Source organism: Vulpes lagopus, chromosome 1 (genome assembly GCF_018345385.1).
Source record: "Vulpes lagopus strain Blue_001 chromosome 1, ASM1834538v1, whole genome shotgun sequence".
Classification (NCBI taxonomy): domain Eukaryota; kingdom Metazoa; phylum Chordata; class Mammalia; order Carnivora; family Canidae; genus Vulpes; species Vulpes lagopus.
Window position 1 is genome coordinate 51,974,285 of NC_054824.1, and position 11,416 is coordinate 51,985,700.

Below are 11,416 nucleotides of genomic sequence, written 5' to 3' on the forward strand. Positions count from 1 at the left end.
CTCGTGGTGGTGGTATGGAAGTACACTAGGAAGTCAACTTCAGGAAAGGGGTCAGGCCTTGAAGGAGAAAGGGAATCCAACCTATACCTTCTAGAAACACTTTACTTAGCCCCTCTGTTTTCCTTTCCAGCCACATTCACAAGTTGGGCTATGAACACAGGTGTGAGATGAATTATTCCCTATGCCAACGCCAATCTTCCACCCAGTTTTAGACCAGGTATGCTCCTTAGAGTGGTGAGGAAGAGAGGCACTTTTCCCCAACCTTTGGACAAACACAGTAGCCTCTAGTTAGCCTAAAAATCTTATATGGCTTCTTTTCTTATCCCTTTTAGAGAAGCACCTTTTAAAGGCAGGCTGTCTCATCTTGGAGAAATGACCTTTCAGATTTGCCTCAATATTTTGTCATAGCTGTAGAAGTGATTGCAATCTTCAAAAAACACCTTTTAAAATTACTGTTTATCTCACCCAGATGTGGTGATATGTCAAAATGGAAGCAACAAGACCATGATTTTGCAACAAGCATTTCTCTCTACCCCAGTCCCACCCCCACTGTTGCAAAATGTACCCACAGGAGGGAAGTGTCCAGTGATGTGAATCGAGGACTCATGCCTTTGTATCTGGCTGGTTTTTGGTTTGTGCTCACACTTAGGTTATCACCATAGCCTGTGCATTCAGAAATTCTTTTTCCATCTTGGAGACATCACTACCACCAATTAGAGGGGGAAACAGGATCCCATTTTTGGTGAGCCAGGTATGAAGCAACCTATGCCAATTCTGCCTACATCATTTTGGCAAGAACTAGACATATGGCCATAATCTAGCTGCAGGGGAGCTGGAGAAAAAGACTTCGAGTAAGCCTAAGAGGGAGAAGAAAGGATTTCATATAGTATCATCTCTGCACATTGAAAGATTACATTTTGGAAACCACTGCCCTCATCTTCCTCCCTGGTTGCCCACAGAGCAAACTGCTTACCAGGCAAACTGCCTTCCCTCAACCTGTGGATCTGCCCACAGCAGGGTTCTCTTCTTTTCCTTTCCTGGCTTGTAAGACTTCACTCAGCTCCTCTATTTATCTTGCCTTTTCTGAAGGACAGGCCTAGACAACTCTTGCAGCCTTTTCTCAGTTCAGGGCCCGTACAGGTCTACAACATACATTAAAGGTATTCAGTAAGCCTAGAGTGTTGGTAGACAGCTGAGAATATGGTCATCTGTAAACCAGGAAGAGGGCCTTCACCCAGAATCCAACCACACAGGTGTCCTTATTTCAGACTTTTCAACCTCTAGAACTGTGAGAAATTAGGCTACTTGGTCTTTCGTATTTTGTTACAGCAGCCTCATCTCATGCCAACTAAGAGGTAGAGATAGGGAGATAAAGGGATAAAGACTGAGATGTAGACATATCTATATTTATATCTTACCATGTCTCTACATGTTTACAGTCTGAGATTTATAGCTGTTCTCATTCCATCACCTACTTCACATGAAAGCTAAATGAGTTCATGGGTAATGTTCATCTCTTTAAGTATTTCCTGAGGGCAGCCATGTTCCTGGCCCCATGGAGGAAACTACAGAGTTTGGAGCCTACCCATTGACACCCAGAAACCTTCTTCTGATTCAGGAATAAGACATAGGTGGAGAGACTCTGGGGAGCAGGGCACTTGCAGCCCAAACCCTGGTACCCTTCAGACCCCCAGACTGGCTTCAATCAGTAGTTCTCTCAGTTCTTTCAAGGTGAGAGATGCTGAGGACAAAGCAGAGTCCTGGGTGATAGACAGTAAGGCTCTGGGCCCGAGTTGACCAGAGATAATAGGAGAGTGAGATGTTGTATTAAAAAGATAGAAAGTGGCAAATTCAGCGGAAAGGGGGATCTGCCTGTTATTCCTCAGAGATGAAACATGGAGGCACACTTCTGAAGGTGATGTGGTCGACTGGAAACCAACCTCAGACAACCTTGAGAGCCAGGCCCTGAAAGTGGCAGGGCCAGTGGAAGAGTCTCCCCATGGAATGCTTGGATGAAATGGGGATAAACTGGCTCCATCAAAAAGCCATGAACTATTAAGACATTGTCAGTTCCCCCTTGATTTCTCCTGAATTTCTCCATTTGAAATCCCGCTCAGTAAGTCAGTACATTTGGTCAAGCCCTCTGCCCCTGCCTGCCTGGACCAAATGCAATAGAGAGAGGGAGGTCCTGTGATATCTGTGGGCAGACCAGAGTTCTGGGCTGCAGAAAGAAACTTTAAATCAGAAGAGTGAACCTTACCCAGGGATGGGGGATGTGAGTCCTCTGCCGTGGCCGTGCACCTCCATTAAGCCCTGACAGGCAGAGACTGGGTTCTGGAGCAGCACTGCTTTGATGCCTCCTAGGTTTGCTGCCCAAATTTTGCTGTAAGTTTGCAGGTAGAGCCTCGAGAGGCCAGTGCTCACAGCTGGTCTTCTCTGGCTGCATCAGCCTTTTCCATTCTGCACCCTACCCCCTGCTGTACCCCAGTGCACCATACAAACAATTTCTTTGTGCACTTTTTCTTTCCCGGGGCAGAGCAAAGTTGGACAGCACCGTTTTTACAAAAGCTGGCCTCCCCCTCTCCCAGTCCCACCAATGGTGTGTCCTGGATTTTGGCAGTTGTTTGGGCTGGAGGTGGAACACTCCGCAGGGTTCTGTGCCAGTGGTTGTGGCTCACAGGATACTGGTGACCAGAGGTGGCCCTGCGGTACCCTGGGGAGTGATGGAGGGCCTGCTGACTGCCACAACAATGACTTTCCAGCAGTCCTGAGTGGCTGTGCTGTGCCCTGCCAGGGTTGTCGGGAAGCTAGAAACAATGCCCAGTTCTCTCTGGGTCTCCAGGTGATTCTGGTATTTGCTTTTTGTAATAAAGAGCCCATGTACTTTAAAGAGGAGGAGAAGAGCTAGGCCAAAGATTTTCTGCCCAGGGTGGAATAATATGGTAAAGGCAGTGAGGAGACTGGACTGCTTACCTCCCTGCCAGTGGAGGTAAGTCCTCCGACGTTACAAGGGCCATGATGGACAGCACTTGACAAAAATCTGAACGAGTTCATCTCTTCACTCTAGGCTGCAGGAGACCTTCCTGACAAATAATAGAAAAGTGAGACACTTAAACTTTTATTTCATGTCACGGAGTAATAAAAGCTCACCTTCAAGGACAGACATGTGGCTACTTTGCAGATGAATCAAAATCCCTCAAATGCCTAAAAACTCGCATCAGAAAATGTCTTAAAGGCTCTTGATTTCATCTCAGTCATGATCTCAGGGTCCTGGGATCGACCCTTGCATCTGGCTCCATGCTTAGCACAGAGTCTGCTTAGGTTTCTCTCTCCTTCTCCCTCTGTCCCTCCCACATTCACATGCATGCATTCTCTCTCTCTCTCCCTCTCAATATTTCTAAAATGAATAAGTCTTTTTTTAAAAAAAGAACATGTAATAAAACTTTGCAGAAAATTGATCAAGGAGGTAATTTACCTTAGAGATAAAGAAAAAAACTTCTTAAAATGTAGGAAAGCATCAGCAGTGTAAACTAGAAGCACAATTCCCAACAGAAGATGTCTGGGGACCTGGGGAAAGAATTGCAACATGCAGCTTCCTTCTTTGAATACTGGTTTGATTATCTCCTATGGGGGAAAAAAAAAGCTCAAAAAAGTTGTTTGGTAGCCTTACCAACTGAGGAAAAACGCAACCAACCAGGAACAGGAAATGGCAAAACATGCAATAGTCAGCTGAAGAAAGGTTTAAATTCTAGTTTTCCAAGTGGTCTTATAGCAGGCTGATTAATGTCCACACCGTAATGTCTGGATCCTGTGCGTGTGTTACATTACATGTCAAAAGGGACTTTACAGATGTAATTAAGGTTACAGATCTTGAGGTGAGGAGATGAGCCTGGATTAATCTAATCACCAGAGCCCTTAAAGCGAGAAATCTTTCCAGCGAAGTCAGGGAGCTTTCCAGTGTGAGGACTGGCTGCACTATTGCTGCCTCTGAGGTGTAGGTGTTCATGGGCAAAGATTGAAGAAAGGCCTCTAGAAGCTATAGCCAGCCCCCAGCAGGCAGGTAGCAAGGAGATGGGGCTCGCAGTCCTACAGCTACAAGGCACTGGATTTTGCCAACAACAACCTGAATGAGAGTGGAATGAGCCTCTCCATAAGAGCCCCTCCTGTCAATACCTCGATGACAAGCCTTGTGAAATCTGGAGCAGAGAAACCAGCCAAGTTAACCCCACACTTCCAACATGCAGAACTGAAAGGCAATAGATGTGTTTTGCTTTAAGGCTCTAAGTTGGGGTGATTTGTCCAACAACAATAGAAAACTAAAGCCCCTGCTGTTCAATGACCAACCCTGGGCACAGGCTGGAGAAAATCAGGGCATCCCTTGGATGGTCAGGTCCCCAGGAGAAGAGTGGGGTTAAGCTGTGAAGATTCTGGGATCTGGGGTCATATGCAGGTTTGATACAACTTTCAAAGCACCTGACCCCTATGTATACACAGCCACTGATGATTTGCCTGTGTTCTCTCTCTTTAAAAGTCATTTTGATATATTTCTTTTTAGTTTAACTAGTATTTTTTAACCGATGCTACATTTGCTGTTAGTGAGGTCTGATAGAATGAATAATAATTCCTAAGGTGGTGTTTTTCAAATACAGATGGTTGTTCTATAATTCTTGTGCATACATCATTTCCACTTCAGTGGACCCTGTAGAATGTACATGACATTTTGTATTTTGCTCAAAGAAAAATGCTCATTATTACTTAAATTATCATTGAACTTTGACATGACCAAATGGAGATATTTCAGAAGAATAAACGCCATTTCTAAACTCTCCAAGCTGATTAGAAATCAGTAAAACTAAGTTAATATTACCACCAAATTTTTGTATTGGTTTTTAAAACAGCACATACACACAACCCCAAATGGCAGCATCATCCCCAACTAAACTTAGCAACATTTTTATTATTATTAATTCATAGATTAGAGAATTCCACATTTTGCAACCATTTGTTTATTTTTCTATTTCTTGTTAATTTTATTTCATTTTTAATATTCCTCACTGTTTAAATGTTTCCAAATTTTATGCAGTCAAAATAAGTTTTCCTTTTATGAAAAAAATAAAGATCCTTCTTAAGCATTTGCTACCTATAGCAACCTGCTAGGTGCCAGAGACCCAGGATGCCAGCCCTTGTCTCATTGTCCTCTGGGGGATAGGAGGATGGTGGGAGGAGTCTAGGGAGGCAGACATGTACACAAATTGTTGCTGTATGACTGAATATATGTAATTACAGGGGTAGGTACACAGCTTCATGGGATTGCTGCATGGGTGGCAGATAATATCCGGAGGAGTCAAAGCAAAAGAGGCAAACTTGGAGCTGAATTTTTAAAAATATTTAGGAATTCAGTGCCACTGTGGATTATGTAGTATGTTCAAAGACCATTACCAAGTCTGTGCTCTTCTTGTTCTTGAAATTTTTTAAATATTTTATTTATTTATTCATGAGAAACACCGAGAGAGAATGAGAGAGGCAGAGACACAGGCAGAGGGAGAAGCAGGCTCCATGCAGGGAGCCCAACGTGGGACTCGATCCCGGGTCTCCAGGATCAGGCCCTGGACTGAAGGTGGCGCTAAACCACTGAGCCACTCGGGCTGCCCTGGTCTTGAATTTTGCCAAGAAACTTAGCACGGGTTGACCCAAAAATGCCTCTTCTTGGAAAGTAGTCTAAACTCAGAGTTGGAAGACTGAAATTTTATACCTAGACCCAGCATCTGCTAAACAAATGGTTCAGGTGTCAGTTTTTATAAAAATGGCAATTGATCATAACCATCCTGCTTCCTTCATAGGATGATTATAAAGATTGAATTAGATCGTGTATGTGAAAACACCAAGTCACTCTACAGACTAATCAAGGTCATGCCAATTCTATCCTGAGTTGCCAGTGGCCAACATTAATTACTACTATGTATTTAAAAAGACATTAATCAGAGTAACAAAAATGTTTGATGCCCTAGAGTTTCATAGCACCTTTCCTCTGAGTCTTGGCACCTCTATTCCCTCCTCAGGCCTTCTAGTATCTTTCCAGGATAAGCTGGGGCCTGTGTCATTACCCCACACTTGAAGAAGAAGGGGGAATATGAAGTAGGAGCTCCAGCTCTTGCCTTCAAACGATTTCCGGGTCCACATAGTGCACAGAGCTCCAGGCAGGAATGACCACGGTGCCTTCTCACAAATTATTTCAATAGTCGCCCAGAACAGATACAGATATCTTTATTCTAATTATAGATACTCAGCAGTGAAGTTCATTCTCTTCAATATTCAATTGGAATTAAAAAAAAAAACTATATATGCCTTTAAAATTGAAGAAGAGAAAGCACTACCTGAGTCCCACTCCTCTCGCTCCTCCAGGCTCCACCCATTCCAGGCACAGAATACACTTCCCCATCTCCACCTGTGGAAATCCCCCATCCCTAAGCTCAGCTGCAATGCCATTCCCTGATCCCAGCTGCTGGAACATCTCCTTCTCTTGAAATCCCTGGGCTTAGACTCGTGGATGAGAACCCAGGCTCCCGAGACAATCTGTCTGCATCTCTAACCCAACCCTGATACTTACTGGCAGCCTCTCTGCCTCTCATCCTTATCTGTCAGTGGGACACTGGTGGTGATGCTAAAAAATAAACAATAAAAGCACGGCCATTACAGGGTTATTAAAAAGATTAACAAGGGGTGACTGAGTAGCAGAGTCAGTTAAGCATCCAACTCTTGATTTCAGCTTGGTTCATGGTCTCAGGGTCATGAGATCAAGCCCCACCTGGAGCTGTTGGGCTCTGCCCTGGGGGTAGAGCCTGCTAAGATTATCTGTCTCTTTCCCTCTGCCCTTCCCTGCCCCCTATCCCATGTGTGTGCACACATGTGCATGCACCCTCTCAAAAAAAAAATAGATGATGCATGTAAAGCATTAATGACATAATGGCAATACCCAATAAATATTAAATGCCCGATTCTCACCTGTTCCTTTGTAGGTTTTTCATATGCACCAGGTAGCCAGTTCTCTGGGGATAGGAACTGATTCCATAGCATCCCTTGCCTAGTGCATAAGAGAACATCCCAGGTCTGCCATTTATGAGCTCTGCAGGCTTGGCCTGTCATTTAATTTCTGTGTCTCAATTCCTTATCTGTAAAATTGGGATAAGATGAACATTAAAGGCAATAATGTATATATATTTTAGCCATCATTTGGTGTTTAAGAGTCTACATTAAAAGTATATTAAAGAGTTAAGGCTCTGATGTCACAGTGTTTCTCAGATCATATTTTCTGATGTATGTGGTTGAAATTACAGATCAAAATTTGAAGACAGAAAAAAAAATGCAACATGAGGATGCTCAGGGCTGGAAAGACAGCTGCAGGTGGTCTCATGAGATATACTTTCCATAAGAGACAAGAAACCTGCCACTCTGCTATTGAAAGAGGGCCTCCATCATCCCCTGATGAAGGGGAGAAGGAGGAGGAGATGGGGGAAAGCAGAGCAAGGAGGGGAGAAAGTAAAGGACCATGTAAGAAGGTAAGATGAACAAGAGTGGTGGCAGAGGGAAAGAGAAGAGGGGGAGACAGAGACAGGAGAGGAGAGATTTGTGAATAAGGAAGCCCTAGCCTAGTGGCCACCAGTGGGAGTGATACAACCCCTAAAAGAGTGAACATTTACGGGGGCGGTCATTGGTTCCAACAATTGAAGTTCAGTGATGGTAGATACCGTGGAACACGTGAGATGGCCCCACAACTAAATAGTTCCACATCCTACTTAACTGTCAAAGTAATTCAAGCACGTGACAAATTCAGGACTCAAGTGTGTTTTCCACATTAACACAGCATTTTTTCAGGGCACCTGGGTGGTTCAGTGGTTGAGCATCTGCCTTTGGCTCGGGGGGTAGGATGATCCCGGGGTCCTGGGATTAAGTCCCACATCGGGCTCCCCTCAGGGCGCCTGCTTCCCCCTTTGCTTATGTCTCTGCCTCTCTCTCCGTGTCTCTCTCATGAATAAATAAATAAAGTATTTTTATTTAAAGTGTTTTTGCTTGATTTTGATATAGGCTGGATATCTCAGCAATGCCACTAAATTTGAAGGAAAATTGTATGTTGCTTTATTGATGACTTTTTTTCTTTTTTTGTAACCAGGGGAAGATTATATGCTGTTTTATTAATAACTTAGATTACTCACCACCGGGAAAATCTTATCTCCTGAGGTAAGGCTACTTTTGGTATGTGAGTCACACTACGTGTTTGTGGTGTGCATACTTGTATTTGCAAATACAGGTGGAAGCATTTGACTACATCATTATGACATTAGTATAGTTGGTCCTGAACAGTAATCATATTAATTTAATTTCTACTTACTTTCCTTTTGTTTCTTCTTTATGATTCAGCTGGGGCATTACACTGATTTTTAATTATGTATATAAGTAGATTGTATTATCTGTGAAAGTCATTTTAAGATAAAAGAGTTTTAATTTAAAAAATTTCACAGGTTAGGGGGTGTTGGGGGCAATGGGATTAAACCTGTATCCTAGAAGCAATTCTGACCCATCCATTCCCTAATCCTTTCACCTCTTGACCACTTCAACATTAGGAGCTGCTGGACTGTAGGAGCTCCCCTAGGAGAGGCATTGGACTCTGGCCCTCTCTTTCCTGCGTCTCTGATATCTCACCCCAAATGTAAGTTGTGTATGGGGGTAAGTAGACTTGCAATCAATCACTATCACTTTCACTAATATCATCATATAATAACATGATACAAAAACAAAACATTTAATTTGGAAACGTTGTGATATTTCCAGTTGGCAGGACTAGTTGGAGAAAATGTGACTGCTTAAAAATGGTGCCCATGTGGCCAAGATCATTCAAAGATCAGGAGACATCTGTAACATCATCCAATCGTGAACACGCTAGAGCTGGACTCCAGCGGCTCTCACTCAGTCCCCTTTCTGCAAGGATGATCCAGCAACCTCGGGCAAGTACAAAGTTCGCATTAGGTGAAAAGGATATAAAAACACTGATTTTCAGTGAGGAAAACATCCAGGACGGTAGTATTTCCCAGGGAGAAAAGAAACAGAGTAATGGTTAAAGAAAAGACTTTGCAACCAGACAACCTGGGTTCATAATCAGCCTCGGCCCTCACCAGCTCTGTGATCTTGGCTAAATATTACTTATCACTGCCATAAATTGGTTCCTTCGCTGTAAAGGGATGAGCAATGGCACCTGCCCTTTGAGGTCCTAGTGAGAATAAAAACTTTGTCTGCTGCCAAGCATCTAGAGAAGTGTCTGACACAAGGGAATCACTCAAGAAATGTCAGCTCTTAGACTTCCTCTGCTTGAGAAATTTCCTTCCTGCATCGCAGAATGACTTTAGCCATGCTTATGTGCGATTCTGCTCTACCAGGTACGTGGTGTTCTTTATAACCATGTCATCAAGTACAGATCAAATTAGAGGGGAAAGCTCTAAAGGGAAACAAAGACACCAGAGAATTCCTCTTTGACAGGCACGGACTAAGACAAAAGGAGTTATGTGATCACCAGCCATATATTCAGAAGAGTTTAGACAATACAGTGCTTTGTTATATTTCATGAGTTCATAGTACCCAAAGAAGCTAATACAGTAGAACAATAGCTGACATATCAGGTTTTTCAGTTATACTATCAGTTGCTGACAGTTTGCCCAACGGCCTTTGGCCTGGCTCTGAATTCACATCAGGAAAAGAGGGAAAGTATTAAAACGATCACTTCCATTTGACTTTGAAAGTCCCGAGTGATCTGAAAGACAAATCAAAATAAAATCAGAATGTAGCCTCTGCATATGATGAGAGAATTATAAGCTTACACCATCGCTGAGGTATCTAGATAGTGAGGAGGAGGAGGAGGACATGTAACAAACATGAGCAGAGGGGAGCGGGCAGCAGACTTTATTTGAGTTATTTGACGTCAGCCCATGGTTGGCTCATTAGGTTTCTAGACTGCCATAACAGATTACCACAAACTGGGCAGCTTAAAACAATAGAAATTTACGCTTTCACAGTTCTGGAGGCTAGAAGTCCAAAATGAAGGGGCCAGCAAGGCTGGTTCCTTCTGGAGGCCTCTGAGAGAGAGCCTATTCCATGCTCTTCTCCTAGCTTCTGGAAGTTGCCAGTCCTCCCTGATTTTTTTTTTTTTTCTGTTTGTGGCCACCCCCGTCCAATTTCTGCTTCTGTTGTCACGTGGCCATCTTCTCCCTGTGCATCTTCATGTGGCATTCCCCCCGTGTGTGTCTCTGTGTCCAGATCTCCCTCTCCTTACAAAAACACCAGTCATACTGGATTAGGATCTACCCTAATGACGTCCACTTCACTTGATTACATCTGCAAAGACCTTGTTTCCAAGTAAGGTGACATTCACAGGTCCCAGGGGTCAGTCAGCCTTTCACTAGATCTTTGAGAAGACACAACCCAACTGAGAACAAGGGTCGAATTTGCTAATTGCTGAGGAGAATCTAGTGTTAATCAAGTGGTGCCCTGCCGTCTGAGCATTTTCATTCCTGAGATAAGGAGGGCAAATGCGTTTAACCTTTGGACTTTATTTGGGTCAGGATAACTCTCTTCTAGTAGTTTTTCACTCCTGTGTTTGGCATTTTTCTGCATTTTAGGAGAAATCGCATTTGCCTCCTCTTTAAACCTATTAACCCTTTACTTGGATGAGCCACTCCAAAGAAGGTACAATTACAAAGGCTATTTAGATGGTCATTGTTGCCAGTGAAATGGGAGAAAGAAAGAGTAGAGGCCGCTAAAGGGATGCTACTCAGCTCTTACCAGAGGATATTCTTTGTATAAATAGCAAGTGGGATTCCCCTCTTTAAAATAAAAAAAAAATTTAAAAACCTGAAATAACATATGCCAGCCCCTTCTGTATCTTAAAAGCAGGCAGGAAGTTTGGTATAAGGCCATTAGCTTCCAAAGTTACAAATGTAAGAGAGAAGGTAAATGACAGCGACTTACAATTCAGTGACAGTGACTGACAATGCAGGCAAAATAGTTCCTCCTTCTCCCTGTCCTTTAGGAAAAGACAATTAGAATACAACAGCTGTTCATGGAGAGTATAAAAATGTATTTATTTGTTTGTCTGTTTATTTCTATCATGGGTTCGGCCCACATGCCAAATCTGATTGCTTCCTGTTTTGTGCATAAAGTTTTATTGGAACACAGCTATACCTAATTTGTCTTACTATCCTATCACAGATTCCCAGCACAATGGCAGACCTGAATGTTGCTAGCAAAGCCTAAAGTATTTACTATCTGGCCCTTAACAGAAAAAGTTTGCCAACCCTTTATTCAGATTTAGGGGATTAGGAACTACAGAATACCACAAGACACCAAACAAGAATGGATTATACATGGGTTA